The sequence below is a fragment of the Lepus europaeus genome, chromosome 7 (genome assembly GCF_033115175.1).
Source record: "Lepus europaeus isolate LE1 chromosome 7, mLepTim1.pri, whole genome shotgun sequence".
NCBI lineage: Eukaryota > Metazoa > Chordata > Mammalia > Lagomorpha > Leporidae > Lepus > Lepus europaeus.
Window position 1 is genome coordinate 28,842,820 of NC_084833.1, and position 23,230 is coordinate 28,866,049.

The 23,230-nt window shown below is 44.9% G+C and overlaps 1 protein-coding gene across 3 annotated transcripts in view; it reads right to left on the minus strand.

Moving 5' to 3' along the window:
* PRR5L (proline rich 5 like) overlaps window positions 1–23,198 on the minus strand; it is a 172,370-nt gene extending 149,172 nt beyond the window's left edge. The window contains exons 1-4 of one of the 3 annotated variants that reach the window (XM_062196295.1): window positions 23,146–23,173; window positions 20,392–20,557; window positions 19,768–19,881; window positions 16,113–16,300 (exon numbers count right to left, since the gene is read on the minus strand). The gene's annotated coding sequence lies outside the window, so the exon portion shown is untranslated. Of the gene's footprint in view, window positions 1–16,078; window positions 16,301–19,767; window positions 19,882–20,391; window positions 20,558–23,145 lie in introns of all 3 variants that reach the window. The other 2 variants (XM_062196293.1, XM_062196294.1) reach the window with 2 other exon arrangements.
* Window positions 23,199–23,230: the final 32 nt, after the last annotated feature.

The window sequence follows — 23,230 nt, forward strand, 5'->3', positions numbered from 1 at the left end:
ACCAACAACAACATTAATAAGGAGAACAGAAAGAGGTGTGATCTTGAGAATGCAATGAGTGAGCTTAGGGAAGACAAGATTGTCAAGACAAGTCAAAGAGCATTTCCAGTCTCCTAATTCTTATTTTATTTCATGCTCTTCTCATTCTAAGGTGTGGCTGCTTAGCTGAGCCATTCTTAGTAAAAGATTTGTCACCTCTTAGTGACAAATCTAGCACTGACATGACATTTTCATAACTTCAGGTGTGCATCTCTGCTTGGATGGGGAAGGAAATAATGCAGGGAGCTGGATCTGAAGTGAAGCAGCCAGGACTCGAACTGCCACCCATATGGACACTGGTGCCACAGACAGCAGCTTAGCCTGCTACACTACAGCTCAGAACCCGTTTATAGTTTCTTGTATTTGCATAAAGAAAGTCACAAGAAAATACTAATAAACTAGGGTTTCAAAGCCAGAACAAGGTGTATGGGGGATGGAATGGTGGGGGTACTTTTCACTGAATATCAATTTGGGGAAATATGTAAATACACTGCTTATATATATCTAGAGATCTAGAAAAATACTTAGAGATAGGAAAACATAGAAGGGATGGATTGAAATAGTTGCTTTGCCCCTCAGACCATATGCTTCTTGGATCTCTCTTCAAGACTTTGGGAAAGGGAGAAGGAAAAGCATAAGTTGAAGAAGAGAAAGTGGGAGAAGGGAGGGTGGATACCGTGGAGATAGAGCTCATCATCTCCATCTGCTCAGCTCATCACTGCAGTACTCACTGCATCTCACTCAGCACGTGTGCTTCAAACCAAACAGGTGCTTGCAAATAGGACTGCTAAGGTCAGAGTGTTTGGGATCTGTTGTGCAGGCTCTTGACTGCCACCCACTTGGGAGGCAGTGTAGGGTCATGGTCAAGAGCATGGACTCCTGAATCAGAATAAACCTACATTAAGTCCTGGCTCTGCTAGATATGTGGGCTAATTCATCCTCTTTAAGCCCCAGTTTCTTCATTTATCAAACAGGAATAACACAAGTATTCACTTCACCATTATGAGTACACCATATAGAGTGCACAGAACAGAGTCTAGCCCATTATAGAGGCTTAGTAAATTTTAGTACTGGTTTTTACTAGTTTAGTGATAATATTTGTGGTCAGGAGCACAGATCCCAAATTTCTGTACTTATTATTTTATTAATTTGGAAAAGAAAGAAAGAGAGGAGGAGAGAGTGCGGAGATCTTCTGCCTTGTGGTTCACTCTCCAAACGCACACAACAGCCAGGCTGGGCTGGCTGATGCCAGGAGCTGGGGATTCAATTCAGGTCTCACACGTGAGTGGCAGGGATCCAACTACTTGAGTCATCACCTGCTGCTTCCCAGGATGCTCATTAGCAGCAAGCTGCAATTGGGGAATTACAGCTGGAACTTGAACCCAGGCATTCCAATGTTTGATTCATGTGTCTTAACTATTCCGTCAAATGCCTGTGCCTCATTCTTATTAAAGTGGAAATGGCTCAGAAGGTCAAGGTCGTGGAGAGTGCGTTTAAAAGAAGGAATATCCTCAAGGCAGTGGAATTGAAGCAATGGACTGGACACGTAGGCGCCCTCTAGAGGCATGCTGCCAAATTATGACCAAAAGGTGAAATTGATTTTTGTAAGAGCTGATTACACAGATTACTGGACTGTCAGACAGATTTGTGAACTGATAATGCCTTTGCAGACAGAATGGTTTGGGGTACAATTTTCTTCACATGAGGATAAAGAAGTCCATCTTTAAGTCAAGCTACAGAATGATGATGTGTTCCTTGGGGAGGATGAAGCAGACTCTCAGGTCAGGGTGTCAAATTGCTCTGCTCAGTGCTGACACAGAGCCAAAGAACTGCCACATAACTACAGATATAATCACGGATGATTGGACAGACACTTGAGGATAGCACGGATCTATAGAAGTGATTGTGTTGTAATTATAGCTGCCTTGTTGAGTGTAGTCAAGTCTCATCCCTCCTAGCTTAAAACTGTGCTGAGGGGCTGGTGTTGTGGTGCAGCAAGTTAAGCCACCAGCATCCCATATGGTGCAGGTTTGAGTCCCGGCTGCTCTACTTCCCATCCAGTTCCCTGCTAATGGCCTGGGAAAGTAGTGGAAGATGGCCCAAGTGCTTGGGCTCTTACATCCATGTGGGATACCTGGATGAAGCTCCTGGCTTCTGGCCACTGCAGTATTTGAGGAGTGAACCATCAGATGGAAGATATATATATATATATATATATATATATATATATATATATATATATCTTCGCTGTGACTTTCAAATAAATAACCTTAAAAAAAAAACTGTGTTGAAACACACACATAAACAAATCTTGAGTTGTGGCTTTTAGACTATAGTCAATGAGAGAGCTGTAGGAGGAAGAAAGACAAGGAGACCTTCTGGGAGACTTTGAAATCATAGCCACCACCTCTGTCATCACCACTACCACTGCCATTGACATTTGCAGAGAGGTTTCGCTGCATCGGGCTGCAGGGAACGCTAAGCCTCGAAGAGGAAACTGGGCAGAGTCTGCCAAAAGTGAAACATTTGGTGTGAAGTAGTAAATATGTAAACTAATTTTGGTATTTAGTTATCAGCTCTATATATTGATTATGAAAAACTCTCACCCATGAAAAATAGTTTGAAAACCATATATGTACCTATTTATTGTAGCCACTTCCAACTTGTATAGGAAGAAGGTGAAATTCAGAGAGACCAAATGACTTGCACAAAGTTACAGACTAGACATGAGCTGAACTGCAGGACACAAGTGTGATTTAGCAGCACACCATTTTCAGTGCTCTTTCCTCTATATTATACTACATTGGAGTACTGATGATGAAACATGTGGTTTAGCAATTGCCTAGCTATGAAGCTTGTTCTGGTGATAATGGGTCAGAGAACAGTTTATAAAAAGTTCTTAGAATTTGAGCTATTTCAAGAAACTCATCAAAACATCTCTAGTTCATTCCCTCCCTGTGTTATACTCATCACTCGGTATTCCAGGAGCTTCTTTGATGGAACATGTTTTCACAGCTTGGCCTACATGTCTATATTATCAACACCCTTTGAGAAATGCTCAAAAATATCAGCAGTATGAGTTACCATAGCTGCAATGCTGTTGGGAAATTAAGATTTGCAACTTAGGAAAACACACACTTATTTTTCTTGTCCACAGGTCTGTAGATTGGCAAGGGAATCTCTGCTTCAGTTTGAGTTTGGGTCTCTTCCATGCAGCCAGTTCTGGGGCCTAGGGAGGAAGTGGCTACCCTTGGCAGACTCTTTTATTGGTGGTTACAGGAGCACTAGGCCAAGTCAAAGAGGGTAAAAATTACTTTAAGCCTCTCCTACAGTAATATCCACTCACATTCCATTTCCCAAAACAAGTCATTGGCCATGCCCCAAGTACACTCTGCCACAAAGTGGAAGAAGGTGAGTGAAGATTCGCTGAAAAATACTCCAATCTCTCATATCAGCTAAAAGCATGTTTCCCAAGAAGGGAGATCAAACATATCTTTCCAAAATTCTTTACATCTAAAATACTGTTTCAGGGGCAGGTGTTGTGGTGTAGCAAGTTAAGCCTCTGCTTGCAATGCTGGCATCCTATATGGGCACCAGTTCAAGACCCAAGTGAACCAGCAGATGGAAGATCTCTCTCTATCCCTCTTCTCTAACTCTGCCTTTCAAGCAAATAAAAAATACATATACAAAATAAAAAAATACTATCAAATGCATCAATTAGGTCCTAAAAATTCTCAAGAAGGGAGCACCCCAAAGGGACCTTTCTCAAGGAACCCAAGTGGAATGAGAAATGACAGCCTCCCAGCCTAGAGATACCCAAGATAGTGACTATCTTGTTGAGATTGGGATATTTTTAAAAAAATCAACTACTTCATTTTTAATGATTTGCTCCCAATCAAGCCTCTATCTCTTCATAGAGAAAGGGACCTGCAGAGAGAAAGGATGGATGTGGGTTGTTTGTTGGCTCCTCCCTCAATAATCAATTTCTATTGACAGAATAGTGACCAAGATGCAGAGCAGTGTAGCAGCCAGGAACAGAGACTCCTGGGTTTGATAATGTAAGCTTGAGTCTCTCCTAATGCTGGACACATTTGTTCCTCCAACTTGCTGTATCTTTTCTCCCTTCTCCCTCCCACAGAGAATCCCAGCTTTGCTCTGGAACCCCCTTCCTCGGGACAGTGACCCACCTCTAGTATGAACACCAGGGAACAGATCTCATTAGCCTACAGATAATCCCATTTTACTAATGCCTGGTTTCCAAGTAGATTGGTGACCCGGAGTGGCCAATGAGTCAAACAGTGGGCCTGTGGGGGAAACTTTGCTGCAAGAGAGAGAGGCCTCCAGAAAAAATTTTTGCCACTCCAAGGAGAGAGCCCTAGGAAGAATCAGTCTCTTTCTTCCCCATGGACTTTACCACGTGTGGGAGCATTCCTTCTGCCTAAGGAAGCCACAAGAAGATGGCAAAGCAGAGAAATGGAAAGAACAGGCATCCTGAGGACACTACTGAGCTGCTGAGTCAGCCTCTCCTGAAGCTCCCCCTAACTGTGCCCTCACCTTTAAATGAGATAATAAAGTAGCCTTGTCCAAGACATGGCTTGCAATGAAATATATCTAAACAATGTCTATCTCAGCCAGTCGCTAGCTGTGTGTCTTTGGGTCAATCACTTAATTATTTTTACTTTTAACTGATACATAAGAATTGTACATATTTATGGGGTACTGTGTGATGTTACAATGCATGTATACACTGCATAATGCTCAAACCAGAGTAAACATATATATCTCCTCAAATATTTATCATTTCTTTATGGTGGAAACCTTTAAAATTCTTTCCTAGCTTTCTTCAAAGAAAAATATACAGTTTAAATCTTTGTTATCTATAGTCACCCTACTGGGCATTAGACTCCAGAACATTCTCCTATCTGACTATAACTTAGAACTGTTAATCAACTTATTCCCATCTCACCCTCCCTCCTACTCTCCCTGGCCTCTGGTAACCACCATAAAACTCTCAACTTCTACGAGGTCAATTTTTCAGGTTCCATATATGAGTCAGATCATATGGTACTTGTCTTTCTGTGCTTAATTTGTTTCCCTTAACAAAATAAGCTCTAATTCCACTCACGTTATTTTAAATAATATGTCACCATTTTATGGCTGCATAGTATTTCATTGTGAACCTGTACTACACTTTGTCTATCCCCCAGTTGGTGAACACTTAGGTTGTTCATTTCTTGACTGCTGTGAATAGTGCTGCAATAAACATGGGAATGCATATGTCTCTTCAGCAATTTGATTAATTTCCTTGGTATATAAACCCACTAGTGGGATTTCTGGATCATATGGTAGCTATAGTTTTAGTTTCTTGAGGAATTTCTATACTATTTTCCACAATGGCTGTTTTAATTTAAATTCCCAACAATAGAGTGTTCTGCTTCCCTTTTCTCTACATCCTTGCCACACTTGCTATCTTTTATCTTTTTTATAACATCCACACTGAATTTCCTTAACTTCATTTTTGTACCAGTACCTGTGTCTCAGAACTGTGGGGAGTTAATGACAATGCAGATGAAGCACTTGCAAATTTGTAGGTGTGGCAACAGCAATGACTTACATGTATGGTTTTTGTCACAGAAAGTTTTGGCATCTTCTAGCAAGAAAAATCACGTCTGAAACACCAACTGTTCTTTCCATATTTTCCCCCATGTTTAGGTCTGAAATTCCCTGGTTGCTGCTTCTAGGGATTTATAGCAAAACCTTTGCAAAGCAAAGGGTCCTATGAGGTATAGGAGCCCCACAGGGAAGATCTATAGGGGTGCTTTGATGTTTTAAATATCACAGAATTAGAGCATGTCTTTTTTTTTTCTTTATAAGAAAATAAAGATAAGCAAGACAGGAAAAGGGAAAGGAAATTCACACCTGATCCCATTCCACCTGTCAATACCTGGGTGTGATCTTTCAACTTTTTTGGTGATGGCTGCTTTGGAAAGGGAAAGGAAAGGGGAAAACAGGTCCCTTTGTGCACTACATCTAGAGGGTACTTTGGTAAAGCCTTTTGTGAAAGATAACTTGGAAAGATCTTTGAAAAAATAATGCATCTGCATTTTGGTTTAGCAATTCGGCAAGTAGGAATCCATCCCCTAGAAATGATGTTAGTATGCTAGTGGGGTGGGCACATATATATGACTTACAAAGTACCAGGGACCCTTCAGGTCATTCAGCCAGTCCTCATTTTACTTTTGTTGTTGTTGTTGTTGTTGTTGTTATCAGCTTTATTGGGACGTAATTCACATCCTTGTGTTAGTCCATTTGGGCTGCTATAACAAAATAGTGCAGACTCACTGCTTATAAGCAATCCATTTCTCACAGTTCTGGAGGCTGGGGAGTCCCATGTCACAGCTCCAACACACTCAGTGTCTGCAGAAGGCTACCTCCTGGTCAGTGGACAGCTTCTTTTTGCTGTGTCCTTACATGGTGGAAAGGGGGAAGGTCTCCCTGGAGCCTTTCTCCCAAGGACACTAATCCCATTTGGGAGAGCTCTGACCTTATGACCTCATCACCTCCCCAAAACCTCTCCTCCTAACACCATCACACTGGGGGCTAGGATTCCAAGATATGAACTTGGGAGAGGGGAGGATATAAGTATTTAGGTTATAGCACCTGTCACACAATGCAACCATTTAAAGGATACAATGCAGTGGCTTTTAGTGCATTCACATATAGAGCCAACCATTGCCATAGCTAATCTCAGAAGATGTTTATCATCCCCCAAAGAAACCTCACACCCATTCGCTGCCATTTCTATTTCTTTCCTTCTTCCTCAACCCTGGAATCTCCTTCTCTACTTTCTACCTTTATGTATTTGCCCACTCTGGACATTTCTTGTAAGTGGAATCACACAATAATGGCCTTTGTGACTGGCTTCTTTCACTCAGGTTAATATTTTCAGAGATCATCCAGGTTGTAGCCTGTATCAGTGCTTCCTATCTTTTTAATGCTGAATAATACTCCAGTAGATGGACATACCACATTTTGTTTATGCATTCTTTCGTTGATGGACATGTGGATTTGTTTCCCACTTTTGGCAACTATGAATAATGCTGCTGAGAACATTCCTGAACAAATTTTCGTGTGGACATCTATTTTCGTTTTTCTTGGGTATATTTCTCCAAGTGGAATTGCTGAGTTAAACTGTGACTATATCTGACCTTCTGAGGAACTGCCCAGCTGTTTCTCACAGTGGCTGTATAATTTTACTTTCCCACCAGCAGGGCACATGAGTTCCAGTTTCTCTACATCCTCATCAGTGTGTACCCTTGGGTGTTTTTATTTATTATCTCCATCCCAGGAATGTGCACTGCTATCTCATGATGGTTTTCATGTGCATCTCCCTGGTGGCTGGAAGGAGATATTGTTGTTCCTTTCAGGGCACAGATGAGGAAACTGAGGCACAGAGAGGGTAATTAACTTACATAGCATGGCTTGCAAGTGTACAGATGTGTGTGTGTAACAGTATATACAGAGCGGGACGGCGCTGTGGCGTAGCAACTAAAGCCACTGCCTGCAGTGGCAGCATCCCATATGGGCGCCAATCCGAGACCTGGATGTTCCACTTCCAATCCAGCTCTCTGCTATGGCCTGGGAAAGCAGTAGAAGATAGCTCAAGTCCTTGGGCCCCTGCACCCGCGTGGAGGACCTAGGGGAATCTCCTGGCTCCTGGCTTCAGATCGGGGCAGCTCCAGCCATTGCAGTCAACTAGGGAGTGAACCAATAGATGGAAGACATCTCTCTCTCTCTCTCTCTCTCTCTGCCTCTCCTTCTTTCTGTGTAACTCTGACTTTCAGATAAATAGATCTTTTTAAAAAATAGTATATACAGAGAAATTTGTAACAGCAGTGTTTGTGAAAATAAAAATTAGGATGGTACCATGTCTCAGCAAAGATTTATCTCCATAGAGAACAACTACGCATCTGTCAAAGAATAAAGATGTTGCACTTATGTTGACATGGAATGAACTCCAAGACACAGTTAGCGAGAAAAGCCAGCCACCAAATCATATTTATAGAATGAATATACACACAAATTGGACAGTTACACACCAAATTGCTCACAATACCCCCTAGAATGTAAACTCTGGGGGTGGGCAGAGATTTTTGTCATTCTGTATATGAACATATCGCCGATGCCTCAAACAGGATGTAGTGCACAATATCAACTGAATGAGTACCTGTTGTTAAATGAACAGTTCTTTTGTGGGAGAGGAATGGAAGGCAGAAGTCATGTTTTATTATGCAGACTCATGTCCTCTATGCATAGATTCATGTAATGATTGTATCTTTCAAAAATTATTTATTCATTTATTCATTTGGGAGGCAGAGAGATGGAGGAAGAGAGAGTCAGTCTAACAGAATGAGGACTTTCCCCTTTTGGTTCACTCCTCTCCCACCACCAAATGAATGAGGCTAGGCTGGGCTGAAGCTAGGGGAAGAAACACAGTCCAGCTCTCTCAAGTAGGCACCTGCTCCCTCCCAGGGTCTAGACGCATTAGCAGAAAGCTGGAGTCAGGAGCCAGGACCGTGCATCTAACAGGCACTCAGATATGGGATGTGGGATGCAGGTATCAATTGTCATATTAATTGGAGGCTAAATGCCTGCCCTGGTTGTATTATTTTTGAAAAAGTAAATAAATAGGTAATCAGGAATTCTTAGAGCCTTTAGCAAGAAAAATTGAGGACTCCTACCTGCTGAGAGTTGGTATAAAATTAAGAAGTGGTCTCAGTGGCTCGAGGACTCTCAGGCTGCAGTGTCCCTCATTTCAGGAGAAGGAAGCCCCTCCCAGACTAAATCCATCTCTGGATGTTGATTTGCTAGAGCAGCAGATGGGCCTACTCCTGCCCTCCTGGGAAGCCCTAACCTGATCTATAAGTGGCTCTTCCAGTTAGGAGAAATCCAATGCCAAGACACCAGCAATGAATTTTTATTTCATTTTAAGATTTGAAAAATCAATGAGCATTAGAAGGACATGGCCCCGTGTTTTTCCATAGCTTCTCCTTATTTGTCTAATTTTTCATCCCTGTTAAGTCCTCCAAAGAGGCCCAGAGATCACGGATTTCTGGTGAAAAGCAGGTGTGCATGTCACATCAGTCAAGGCTAACGAGAGGCTTGCTGGGTTGGGACACCTGGCGCTGGGGACTGTCTTTTTCTTTTCTTTTCTTCTTCTTCTTCTTTTTTTTTTTTTTTTTTTTGACAGGCAGAGTGGACAGTGAGAGAGAGACAGAGAGAAAGGTCTTCCTTTTGCCATTGGTTCACCCTCCAATGGCACTGCGGCCGGCGCATCGCGCTGATCCGAAGCCAGGAACCAGGTGCTTCTCCTGGTCTCCCTTATGGGTGCAGGGCCCAAGCACTTGAGCCATCCTCCACTGCACTCCCAGGCCACAGCAGAGAGCTGACCTGGAAGAGGGGCAACCGGGACAGAATCCGGTGCCCCAACCAGGACTAGAACCTGGGGTGCTGGCGCCGCAAGGCGGAGGATTAGCCTATTGAGCCACGGCGCCGTGACTGTCTTTTTCAGTCAACTTAAGATCCAAGAACCCCCCACACATGACAATTGTTGCAGTGTATAACATTCAAGTGGTGAAAATGACAAGTTGCACGAAAAATCCTGCTGAGCAGAGGCCAGGATGAGAGAACTGCAAGTTGCATGTATGAAGGCTCCCTCACAGCTGAAAGGGAGGTTAAGGGACTGCTTCGCTATTCTCCAATTTTTTATGAAGCAGGCACAGCTCCAAACACATTCTCTTATTCCATCCCATTTGTCATGCCAGCACGACTCAGGGCCAGCATTGCAATGGAGTGTGACTGGGTATTACCTTGGACTTCCTCACACACAACTACTCCATCACCAAGACATAGCTTTCACTCCGAAAGAATTCTATCCACTTTGTCTTTCTTCACTGTTACTATTTGAGATCCAGGCACCATCACCACGTGATGCTTCCTGAGCAGTATTGCTGCTTTAAGGTCTACTGGCCTCTGATTCCTCCTCTACACAGACACCAAATTGGACTCGAGGCATGGTGTGCTGTAGAGGTTAGGGGAGCCTGGGCTCTCTGGAGCCAGATCCTGGCTCTTCCAGATATGTGACCTTGAGCAGGTTGCATAGCTCCTGTGTGCCTGTGTGTTCATCTCTAAAACACAAATGCTAATTTGTATTACCCAGTAAAGGTAGAGCAAGGATGAAGTGAGTTAACAATGTGGAGTGCCTCGGGCAGGAGCTCCCGGTGCTAACAACTCTATACTCATGAGCTCACCTCTGTGTAAAACCCAACTGCCCACCACTACCTGCCCCTGCAACATTTATACTATGCTAGGACAAAGTCCAGATTCCCCCGCCCCCTACAAGGCTCTAGAGGAAACCTACCCATTTCTCCCTTCTTACCCCTCAGTCTTTGCCTGCTTTACTTTATACACTCGTATTCAGTGTCTCCATCTCTCTTGCAAAACAGGCCACCAGCCCTGCAGATGCTTTGTTTCCTCTGCCTGGAGTGTGGAGTGTTCTTTCCTAGTGCCCACCCATTGGCCATTCAGCTCTCAGGTCTTAGATGATTATTTCTTTGGGAAGCTTCTCTCACCCATCCAATACCAACAAGGGTCCCTTTTAGTGTCCCTACAGTACTTCCCACCCATTCACTTGCAACTTTGTATTCTTAAGCTTTTTTTATGAAATATTTCACACAGAAAAGCCAAGAGCCAAAAGAATGCTATCACAGTACTTCAAACTCCCAGTTACCCCCAACAACTGGCAACATTTTCCTGGATTTGCCCTCCATGGCATTTATTTATTTTGTTTCCCTGTGAATTACAGACATTGTGACATTTCACTTCAAAATATTTCAACTTGCATCCCTCAAAATGAAAAAAAGAGAGAAAGAAGAGGAAGCTGAGAGGTACTCTCCTACCTAAAACACAGTACTATCATCACAGCTTAATTCATAGTTCCCTAATGTTCTAATATCACTAAATATTTGGTCCTTTGTTCAGATTTCTCAGATCTCCCCAGGTCTCTGTTCAGCTCTCCCAGCTGCACTGCTGCTATAGGTTGCGTATGGTTTGTCCCCTCTGAAACTTATGCTGAGATCTAGCCCCGTTATGAGATGGTTTAAGGTGACAGATCAGGGATGACCTTTGAGAAGGCTTTGAGAGGGCTCTGAACTCATGAATTAGGCTTAGTTGACTCGTGAAACCAATGGGTTAAAGGGTTACTAGGTTATCTCATACGTGGGTCTGCTCTGAAAGCCAGCTTGCCAAGTTTCTTGCCACACGACGCCCCCTGAGCCACCTTGGGACTCTGCCATTACCAGATGTGAACCGCTGACCTTGGACCAGAGCCATGAGCTGAAATAAACCTATTTTCTTTATATCTTCCTTACTCAGACTCTGGAATTGTCTTAGTAGTAATGAAAAATGGACTAAGACGATGGCCTCTGAGTTGTTCCTTCGTTTACCAGTGTGCATCCCTGGGGTTGTCATCTGTGAGGACTGGAACAGGTCTCCTGCGCTGTCCTGCCCTAGCCCTCAGCTCACTGGCCTCTGGAGGCACAGGTGGAAAGGAGGAACAGTCCTAGACCCTACTTCCTCCAATGAGGAAGGGACCTCTGCTCCCTCCCAATCCCAGCACAGCTGCTTCCCTGTCACACATACACATATACACACTCTGTGTCACATGTATGTATGCACACATGCACAAATTCAGTCTCACACATACTCACATATACACACACACATACTCTCACACACACACATACACATACTCACACACTCACACACATACACAAACTACACATACACACCCTCTTACATACACATACACACATATATATATACACATTCACACATGCACACACATACTCGCACACATAACACACACACAGACATACACACAGATACTCCCTCACACACTCACACACACATTCACACTCCCTCACACACACACCCTCTCATACACTCATACACACACACACACACACACTTATACCCCTCTAACACACACTCACTCAGGCCCATCCAGAGGTCCGAGTCAGAAACCTGCGGGCCCTGCTGGAGCCCTCCTCCCACAGCAGAGGGCTCCCCCGCGCGGCTCCCACACTCTCTGCGACTTGACTCCTCCCCAGTTCCTTTCCTCAGCCAGGGCTTCAGTGCTGCCCCTCAGACCCCTCAGCCAGCCTCCTGAATTGTCACCCCCAACATTCCAGCATGTTCCTGGCCTGCCTCAGTTTCCATCGGGAAGGCAAACACTCAGGTCGCTTCTCGGCTTCACACCTCCCTGGGCTCCCACCAGGGCCAGCCCCCTTGCTCAGCCTCCAAGACGGCCATGGTGGCTCCCCTTCTCCTTCCTTCCCCACTGCAGACCCCTGCCCCTCCCCGGCCTCTGAGCTGGGCATGAGCACTTCAAAACCACCCGCAGGGTTCCAGGCACATCTCTCTCTCTGTGCCTCTGTTCCTTCCTCCTGAAAGCCTTCCTTCCAGCACCTTACCTTCCTCTGAGAGCTGGGACAGACACTTACATGTCACTTTTCCCAGGGCCCCTTCCTGGAGGGATGCCACAAAGTCCTGGAGAACAACAGTTGTTGGAGAAATAACTGCTGTGTTGGTGAGCAGACGCAGCCACCTTTCCTTCCTCCCTGGACCAAGGCAGCTGCAGCCCCAGCCCATCCCTGTCTGCTCCCCAGGCCCCAACTCCACCCAGCCCTGCCCCACCCAACCCCGAACTACTGCCAGACAAACCCCAGACACTGCCAGGACACACAGCTTCTACACAGCTGCCAGCCCATTTGTGGTCTGCCCTTTGCTAGGGCAAGATGGGCAACCCACGCCTGCTCCTTTTATTTTAAAAAAATTAAAATCTAAACATAAGACTTTTTAAAGAAGCAAGTAGCTTTATATTTTGAAGTCCTCTTTAGGTAAAGTACCTCCTGGGAGACAGAAGTGAGAGGACATGGCCCCTCCACCTAGAATGGGACCCTCGGAATCCAATATTGCTTTTATGCACTTCCGTAGAAAAAAGATGTTCCGTATCTGTTTCATTATTCTGCGAATTAAGTTATGCTGGGGGCTGGCAGTGGAGGATTTTCACGCAAATATACCTCCTTGACTCACTCTGTACCTGAGAAAGCTCTAGATGCACTTGTCACCCTGTCACCAACCCTTGCATTATGAAGGGGACTGGCAGAGGTGAGCTTCATGTATTAACGTTTTAAGAAGGAAATTATTAGCAGCACAGACCAAACCCCAGTAGGCTGAAGCTCTAAGAACCCTGGGTGAGAAAGGCCCAGAGAAGTGAAGAGCAAACTGAGTCAGAGCTGGACTCTCCACCCTTCCCCTCTGCCAGCTGAACACTCTATCTTGGGTGAATTCTTCGTCCTTTCTGAGCTCCAAATTCTTCTTCCATATGTGGGTAATAATATCTTTCTCCTAGGATTCCTTTGGAAAATGAAATGAGATCTTGTTTGTGTAGCAGGATGTCAAAACTATTTTGGTCCCAGTTTGGGCTGAAGGACAATAGGTGACACATTCCAAAGTGAGCTGTGATACTACCATGCAGGACTTTGGAAAGAAATGGCCTGAAACTGATGTCACTCCCCTATCTGCCCACCTCCTGCCTACAAAGGAGGTTGGCCTAAGGAAAACAGCTGGAGCAGCAGAAGGGGAATTATGGAACAAACAACAGGTGTACATCAAGTCCTAATTGCCTTCTCCCATCGCCCAATCATGGCCTCAAAGGAGTACAGTGTCCCTGGAGCTTGCATGTCACTGAGGGTTGGTGCATGAATCATGTCTGAGAAATTCAATGTGTAAGAGACACAGGGTGGCCTGCTGGAGTGAGTGGGGATAAAGGGAACTTGAGTATTTTCCATAAGGCAGAGATGTGCCCTGGACAACCTGCGTATTTTGTAGGCCTATTTTAACAGGTCCACCAGGGGGAGTAGACACCACAGCAGAAAGCAGCTGGCAGTACTGACTTGCATCCTTCCAAAATGCCTGTCTTGAAGCCCTTGTCTCCTAGGGCTTCAGGATGGGCCCGTTTGGAAGTAGGGCCTTTTTAAAGAGAGTCTATAAGAGTGGGCCCTGATCCAATAAGACTGGTGTCTTCCTAATGGCAAACACGGATACAGAGATATGCACAGACACAGAGGGAAGAGCCTGAGAGGGCACAGCAAGAAGGTGACCATCTGCAAGCTGGGGAGAGAGGTCTCCAGAGAAACCAAACCTGCTAACACCTTGATTTTGGATTCACCATCTCCAGAACTGTGAGAAAATTCATTTCTGCTATTCAGGTCACCCAATCTGGTGGTATTATGTTGTATTAGGGTGGCTGGAATGCTTGACACCTAAGGAAGGAGTCGTGGGCAACTGGCCAGAGAGATACCTAAAGGTGAGGCTAGAGGGTGGTCTCTGAGCTACACAATTATGCCAAGAGACAAAGAATCAGACTCAAAATCCACAGGCCCAGCAAGAGGAAGCCAACACAACACAGCATTAATCATGTAGAGACTTCCAGCTCCTCTCTTGCTTCTTCCCTTATCACCTGCCAGGGGTCAGAATCCTCAAGGAACCAGTGGGGGAAGACAGAAGCTTAAGGTGGGAACCAGAAGCTAACCACAGACTTCCTTCCCAGCTGCAGGTCCCATCCCTGGAGGAATCAGGGAAGCATGGGCTGGGAACAAAGCACAAAGGTCTGGCTACTCCACAAGACATGAGCATCCATTGCTGAACTGAAACAGTGCTGGAGCTGGAAGTGGCTGATGCATTCTTCCTTCCTGAAGAGCAGCCAGCAGGGTCACAGACCTGCCTTAGATTTCATCCCAGGGCAAAGGAAGAGTGAGGCCCCACAGAAAACACCTAGGGATAACCATGATAGGCAACAATAAACTTGGCTTTCTGAATGTACTCCGTGAGTCCTGTTTATTTAACCTGTGTCCTCCTACACTCAAGGCCACTCTGCCCAGTCTCCTGCCGAGTAAGTGATAGCATGCAGTAAGCAATTATTATCATTGCCAGTTCCTTTACTGACACCATTGAGCAACTCCATCTTCTTCCAGCAAGACAAAAGCTTATGACAACAGACACAGATCCACATTCCTGAGCTCCCAACTTGAGTTCAAAATGTTCTGTGAAACCAGAGACTGAATGCCACCCTCTATGCCTCATGACCCAGAGAGAGAAACTAACTTTAAACCACCAGGACTGGGGAAACCAGAGAGTGATATAAGACTCCAGAGAATACAGAGTTCAAACCCAGGCTCTGCCATTTCACAGCTGTGTGACCCTGGGTGAATGACCTAACTTTTCTGTACTTCAGTTGCCTCGTCTATAAAATAGAGATAATAAGACATCCATCTGGTAGGGGAATTATATGGAATAGATGAGAAAATGGATGCAAAGCCCTTAGAACACTGCCTGGCATGGGACAAAGGATTCGATACACACAGTTCACTGCACTTCCTTGCCTCTTAAAAGGGAACCTTGAAACGAAGGTGGTGGATCAGCATGATGCCATAAAGATGCAAGGCAATAGCATGCAGATTGTCCAACCAGTCTGCCCAGGTTTCAACCAATCAAAGCTGTGAGGTCCATGGTAGAAGTGCTTGCTATTACTGTTATTTATCCAGAGAGATAAAAAACAGTAATATGCTTACATATACAATACACACAGTAAGAGTTTCATAGTAGCAGCTATTATTAAAAGAATGGTTACTTCAAGAAACATGCATAGGCCCTAAAAATTCTGGTCATCCAAAGGTATCAGACACATTGAATGAGGACCAGAGAGGCAGGGAATATTTCTCTTGCTGGGAGGCTGCTGAACTTGACTTCAATCACTTTTTCTTGTTTATTTGCCAACAGAAGGCAGCTCTGAAACAAGCAGGGCAGCTTGAACCCAACAACTCATCCTCCATGGGCAAGACCCTTAGCCATTGCCACAGTAACCATCGCCACCCCCCACCTTCACCCTAAGCTCCCACTCTCTCTCTTGAGTTACCTGGTCTGGTTCCTTCCTCCACGGCAGGTCCTACCTTGTGGGGGACAGGTGAGGAGCCAAGGTCTTCCAGCCTCCTGAGAAGCTAACATTTCAACAAGCCCAGCTGTCTGCACCTGGTTTGCTGCTCACTGGCCAATGGCCTGAAGACTGATGGAGAAGCAGGCGGAAACTATGAAAAGCTGATATCCTCCACAGGAAATCATTGTTTAGCCAATTGCAGGGCTGAAAAACAAGTGTAACATTGGAGAAAGGAGGGTAAAGTGCCATTCAAGGCCATTGTCACAGCCGCTGCTCTACGTATTAGGGAAACAAAAGGGGCCTGTGTGTGTGAGGACAATGCTGTTGTGTTACCAGCCGCTTCTGTGTTGCTCCTGGGGACAGCGGACAAGAAACGAGGCCACTGTGCTTTCCTTACTCCAATCTCCTCTGGACGTCACTAAACATAGCAATCAAAGCAACGAGAGCCAGGAGTGGAACCATGGGCCTAGACCATGGTCTGTAATGTGGGGGACAAGGGATACCCCTTCAGTAGTGACCAACTGCTTCTTTGCTAGAATACACATGGCAAATCTTAAATGCCCCCTTGTCTTCTCTTACCAACTTTCAGGGACTCACTGCAAGTTGGAGTTGATAAGAATCATAGTTATCGTTTCTTCCAGCACAAATAAAGGGTGTTCAAAAAGTTCATAGAAAATGTATAATATGAAGAAACTATGCATGGATTGCAAAAATTTTCTGCAATAAAATAAACTTCAGCTTTAATTCCAATTTTCCACAAACTTCTTGAGGCACACTCATATGTCATCTGTCCTGAATCCTGTTTTTGTAATGGGACACCTGGCTGGGGTCAATCCCCTGCCATGTAGCATGTTAGCAGCATGTGGTTAGGTGAGGTGACTCATTGTGCGCCTCTCACGCATTGAACCCCCATCATAGACCAGACACTACGCTATGTACAGGCTTTCAGAATTACCTTATTTGCTCCTATCTGCAAGTCCTGGCTTTGCCACTATGACTCATGGACTGTGAGGATTTTTTGTGAGTCTTGGTTTTTCCTGTCTTTGAACTGGGAGTATTACTGGGTTACTGTGAGAATTAAATGAATTAAGACAGACAAAACTCTTAGAAGAGTGTTTATCCCATAAAAAGTGATCAGGAACCATGAATGGCAGAACCATGACTGGCGGATGCCCACGTTATGCCTACAACTTGCTCAGATTCATGAGGTGATGGCATGGAAATTATTGGAAATTCAGAATTTTAGGTACCCATATTTAGTCCTACCACCTACTAAGCCTGAGTTTATTCCATGAAGGAAACCAAGCACTAACAGATACTCTCCAAGATGTGCCAGATGATAAATGTGTGTCAAGGACCCATTATGATATATCAGTGAGTCATGAGGCCTATGGGGTCTACAGAGCCCAGGCCAATCTTCAGGGGACAGCCAGGGCTCAGTGACAGCCAACATGGAAAGGTGGGCACAGCATGGCCAAGCTTACCGATTTTCAAAGACAGGCCAGTAGTCTAAACTTTGGTGTTTGTTTCCCAATTTTGAAACACTAGACCAAACACAACATTGTTAGTGCACAGTATGCCCACTTCATGCAGCTGTGATACCTGCTCTGGCACAGATGGCACTTTGAAGCCAGGGCATCCTTGTTAATACTCAAGAATTTTTATCTCCAATTTGCCTGCATCTCTGAGTGCTAAGCTTCTGAATGTTTGTTTTCCTCTCCACTAAATGCATAAATTGAAACCTTAACCCTCAAAGTGATGGTATTGGGAGGCGAGGGTTGCGGGGAGGGGATTTTGGAGGGTGATTAGTTCACGAGGATGGAGCCCTGAGTATGTTAGTGCCCTTATTAAAGAGAACTCCCTTGCTCCTTTCTGACATGTGAGAATATGGCTAGAAGTTGTCAGACAACTAAGAAACTGCCCTTACCAACCAAGGGATCTGTTAGTGCCTCCATGTTGGACTTTCTAACCTCTGAACTATGACCGATACATTTCTGTTATTGACAAATCACTCAGTTCATGGTATTTTGTCATAGTAGCCCATTTGGACTGACACCCAGTGAGTTCATCGGGTCACTTCCAATTGATTCCTTGACCTAGAGTAGATTTCAGAAGAACTGAACAGCAACTTCTCCCTGCAACTCACCTTATATCAGTCCATATGATGGGGGTAAGAAAAGGGGAAACCAGAGACATGAAGGAGGAAGTGGGGAACTCTCCCTAAAGGATCATAGCTCCTTGGCCTAATCCACCCCCTGCAGGCACTCCTCTGATAAAGAAGGCAGCCAGGACTTAATGATGGGACCAAGTGTTAAGCTCCCAGAACCTCCATCAGTCACCACAAATGAACCTAAGTAGTCTAAGTGACTAAATGTGCTTGCTATGCAAATGCAACTTCCAGACAAGACTGCTCACAATGAGATACCACTTCAAACCCACTAGGATGGCTATAATCAAAAAGATAATAGTCAGTGTTGGGTGATGATGTGGAGAAATTGGAACCCTCCTACACGGCTGTTGAGAATGTAAAATGGCATGGTCACTCTGGGAAGCAACCCGGCAAATCCTCATAAAGTTCCATGTAGAGTTACCATCTGATCCAAAATTTCCATTCCTGGGCATATAGCCCAAGAGAAATGAAACACGCAGCCACATAAAAACCTGCACATGATGGTTTATAGCAACATTAATCACAATAGCCAAAGGTGGAAGCAACCCAAGTGTCTACCACCTGATGAATGGAAAAACTAAATGTGGTCTATCCATACAATGACTAATGATTCAGCAAAAAAAGCAATGAAAACTTGAATGTGCTACAACTTGGACGAGCCTTGAAGAAATCATTGGGCTAAGTGGGAGACATAGTAGAGAAAACCACATATCACACAATTTCACTTATATGAAATGTCCAGAGTAGGCAAATCTATAAAGTAGGTTAGTGGTTTCCCAGGCTGAGAGTGAGGGGAAAATTGTGTGTGTGGTAGCGCTTAGGGATGATAGCTGTAGGGTCTGCTATTTCTCTCTGGGATGATGAAGGTACTCTGAAATTGACATTGGTAATAATTAGACAACTGTGAATATCCTAATTTCTGTTGAATTGTAAACTTTAAATGGGTAACTTGTATGGTATGTGAATAAAAATTATATCTCAATAATGGTATTACTACAAAAAACCACAACTAAGATTACTACTGCTAATCATTTTCTAATAAAAATATTCTGTGCCCATATATCACTGTTCACATCTGCTTCCCTGGCGACAATAGGACAAGTGCCCCAGAAGGATGGTTTCCTTCACAGGCTCAGTGCTCAAACTACAGTGACCAACTGGCCTGGTTTGCCCAGAACTGTCCCAGCGCTGGCCTGCAAGCCTGCATCCAGGAAGTTCTTCATTCCTGGGCAAACTGTGTGGCTGCTCATAACAGGAAAGCTCTGCCCTTTGGGGCTGCCAATGGCTACAACTGAGGACCTGTACAAATAATGCCTACCCCTTTTGGATACAAGACATCCATGAACTCCTTCTAGTGGCCAAAATGTACTTTATGGTTGTTCCTATCTTACAAATGAGGAGACTGAGGTTCAGCATAGGTGAAGGAGCTTGTCAGGAGCACATAGGAGCCAGACATTGAACTGGGTCTTCCCACATAGCCCGAGATCCCTCTTCTACTCACCACATTGTCTCTCACCACACCACTGGGTGGGTTGTCCAGGAACACTCTCAGCTTTGTCTTGCCATCTGAGGAAGGGGTAGTCAGACATCCAAACAGGAAAAATGTGTTCTTTTCCTAAAAACACCAGGAGACATGTACAGTTTGGTGGTTAACGGCACAACCTCAGGAGCCAAGACTGCGCAAATCTGAGTCTACACTTAGTACTACTTATCTGTGTGATGATGGAAAAGTCACTTAACCTGTGTTCTGGCTGCCCCACATTTAAAATGGGAAACATAGTTTTTTCCTGTGTGCTTTTAGAAATATATGTGTATATTATGATTTATAACATAGGGAAGTTATGGGAAGTAAATAAATCAATAAGAGGCTTAGAATGGAGCCTGGCAGTCAGCAAATTTATTAAATAATCAAAGCAAGCACTGATTTCTATACTCAGAATTGGAAAGAAATCAGAATATGCCTAACAACAAGCAGACAGAGAGACCAAATCATGAAAATGCACTCTTAAATTCTGTTCTGTTCCTTCCCACGATATTGTCTATGGCTGAAGAATTACTAGAAGTTCTCTAGGGCACAGACAAACCTTTAAATGCAACATGACACTGACTATCTGGGCAGCCTTACCAATACAAGATGGCACGATGCAGGGTGGCACATGCTGCCACACACTGAATGGAGTCCAGAGGATTCCCTCCTATCAAAGCTGCCCACCGGAGCAAAGCAGGTGGGGTCTCCTCCCACTGGGGCAGCACCTGTCACTCTGCTCAACACCATTGTACAGATGTGGAAACTGAGGAAAAGAAAAGTTGGAATTTGTTCAAGGTCAGTTAAGAAGGTGTAGAATTGGGATTCAAACTTAAGTCTATTTCCAATGCCCCTATGCTTGATTGCTTCCACGCATTAGTTGCTAATGCTGTATAACAAATTACCCCCAAAGTTGAACACTTAAAATAGCAAACATGGAAAATCTTTTACAGTATTTGAAGGCCAGAAATACAGGAGTGGCATAGCTAGGTTATAGCAGTCAAAAATATTGGCCAAGGGTAGAAATGGCCGCTAAGGTCAGTAATGAGATTGCTGGCAGGTCTTGGTTTTCTGTTGGCCTGAAGCTTCAGTTTCTCAGCACGTGGTCCTAAGACTGCTCACAACATGGCAGCTTGCTTTCCCCAGAGCAAGAGATGCAAGAGAAAGCTAGGCAAATGAGAGAGTGCACAAAGTAAGGCATAGGAGCTTCAGCCTCTTTTTCCCCCTGTTCCTGCAGTCTTTAATTATTTTTTAAAGATTTATTTATTTATTTGAAAGGCAGTGTTAGAGAGAGGGAGAGGCAGAGGCAGAGGCAGAAGCAGAGAGAGAGGTTTTCCATCTGCTGGATCACTCCCCCGAACAGCAGCAATGGCTGGAGCTGGGCTGATCCAAAGCCAGAAACCAGGAGCTTCTACAGGGTCTCCCACATGGGTGCAGTTGCCCAAGTACTTGGGCCATCATCTGCTGCTTTCCCAGGCACATTAGCAGGGAGCTGGATCAGAAGTGGAGCAGCCGAGACTTGAACCAGCACCCATATGGAATGCTGGCACTGCAGGCAGCAGCTTTACACACTATGCCACAGCACCAGCCCTCCTGCAGTCTTTTATAACCAAATCTCAGAAGTGATATACCTGGGGCCGGCTCTGTGGCACAGTAAGTTAATCTTCACCTGCAGCACTAGAATCCCGGAAGAGGCTCCTGGCTTCAGATCGGCGCAGCTCCAGCTGTTGCAGCCATTTGGGGAAAGAACCAGAGGAAGGAAGACCTTTCTCTCTGTCTCTCCCTCTCACTGTCTGTGACTCTACCTCTCAAATAAATAAAATCTTAAAAAAAAAAAAAAAAGTGACTCTCCCTCTCACTGTAACTCTACCTCTCAAATAAATAAATAAAATCTTTATTAAAAAAAGTGATATACCATCACTTTATCACTTTGGTCATCTGCTATTAGTCACACAGAGCAATCTGGTACAAGAGGGGAAGGGCCCTCAATAGGGTAAAACTACAAGAAGGCAGGAACATTGGGAGCCATCTGGAGCCTGTAAAACCCATTCCCCATGCTTCTAAAGACAAGAAGGCACAGTCCTGCAAATAACAAGGCAATATCATCACACACAAGTCACACAAATCAACTTTAGTATAACTATTTTTGGTTGTTGTCTATTTAACAAACATTTACTCATCACCCAAAACAATGCACCCTACCCTAAGGATATGGGCAGGGTTTAAACCTAGAGCTGACAGCAAGCTTGGTGGAAAACAAGAATCAGGCGATGTGGGTTCTTGGAACAGATGGATAGGCCAGGAGAGAGTGCTGGAATCAGAAATTCCATGACAACGTGGTTCTAAAGCCTTGTATTCCAGATAGGGGCTCATCCTTAGACAACCCAGGGTTTGTTTTCCTGGACCTTGACAATGTCCCAACAGAAAAAGGGAGAGGAAAGGAGGAAGAGAAGAAGTAGGAGGCAGAAGAACAAGCATCCTCTTCAGCTTGCCAATGTCTGGAATTTCACAATTAAGTCGTCTTCCTTTAGCTTGAATTTATCAGAACCTGTTTTTTAAGCCAGGTTTTCCTAAGGAAGTTGGTGATGGGGTGGGAGTTGGGGGGGGGGGGGCAGAGGGGAGGAGAAGGGAGAAGAGCTAATCAAATACTAAAGGATAAAGGAACTGCCAGAACTGGCTAGAGGTGGGGGCAGAGCAAGCTGGTCGCTTCAGTGCGAATACCAGGTCTTGACCATTTCAGCCCGTTTTGACAGATCAGAGTCCAGTGTGCCCACTCATCAGCACTCGTTACATGCATTATAATTACCTCCTTGAATAAATTATTTAATTGATTTCCATGGCCCACGCCCCATCCCAGCGCTGCCGTAGCTACGATGAGACCCTAGCCAGGGAATAGTTTTCACATGCCCCTCTTCCTCTCCTCTCTCCCTAACACTTCCTCACTTGCTCTTCAGATCCCTCTCCCATCACTGTGGGGAAAAACCCTAAGTGCTGCAGGTTCCCATCTGGATAAGGTTAATAATAATAATAATAATACCAGCTGCTACTTTTGCCACAGACAGGAAGTTATACACGTGAAAGCAATTTTACAGTCTTTGACTAGGGCTGCCGGTGCTGTGAATTCCAAAGATGCACAGCCTCCCTTTAATTCCAAGTGGCTGGGGACTTTCCCAGGCGGCGGCCAAGCCTGCAGCTGCATTCCCAAAATCAGCCAGCCCACTCACGGCGGGTCAAGAGAAACCCCGAATTTCCCGGACTTGTAAGTAGACAAACCAAGCCACTCCCTTACACCCCACCCGGAAAACCATCCTCTGCCTGCGTCTTCCAAGCCCCTCAGGCCCCGGGTTTAGCTACCAAGCCTCGAGTCTCTCTTGGTCCCGCCCATGTCCACGGCGCCAGAAAGGAACGGCTCCCGCCACGCCGAGGGACTACAGCCCCC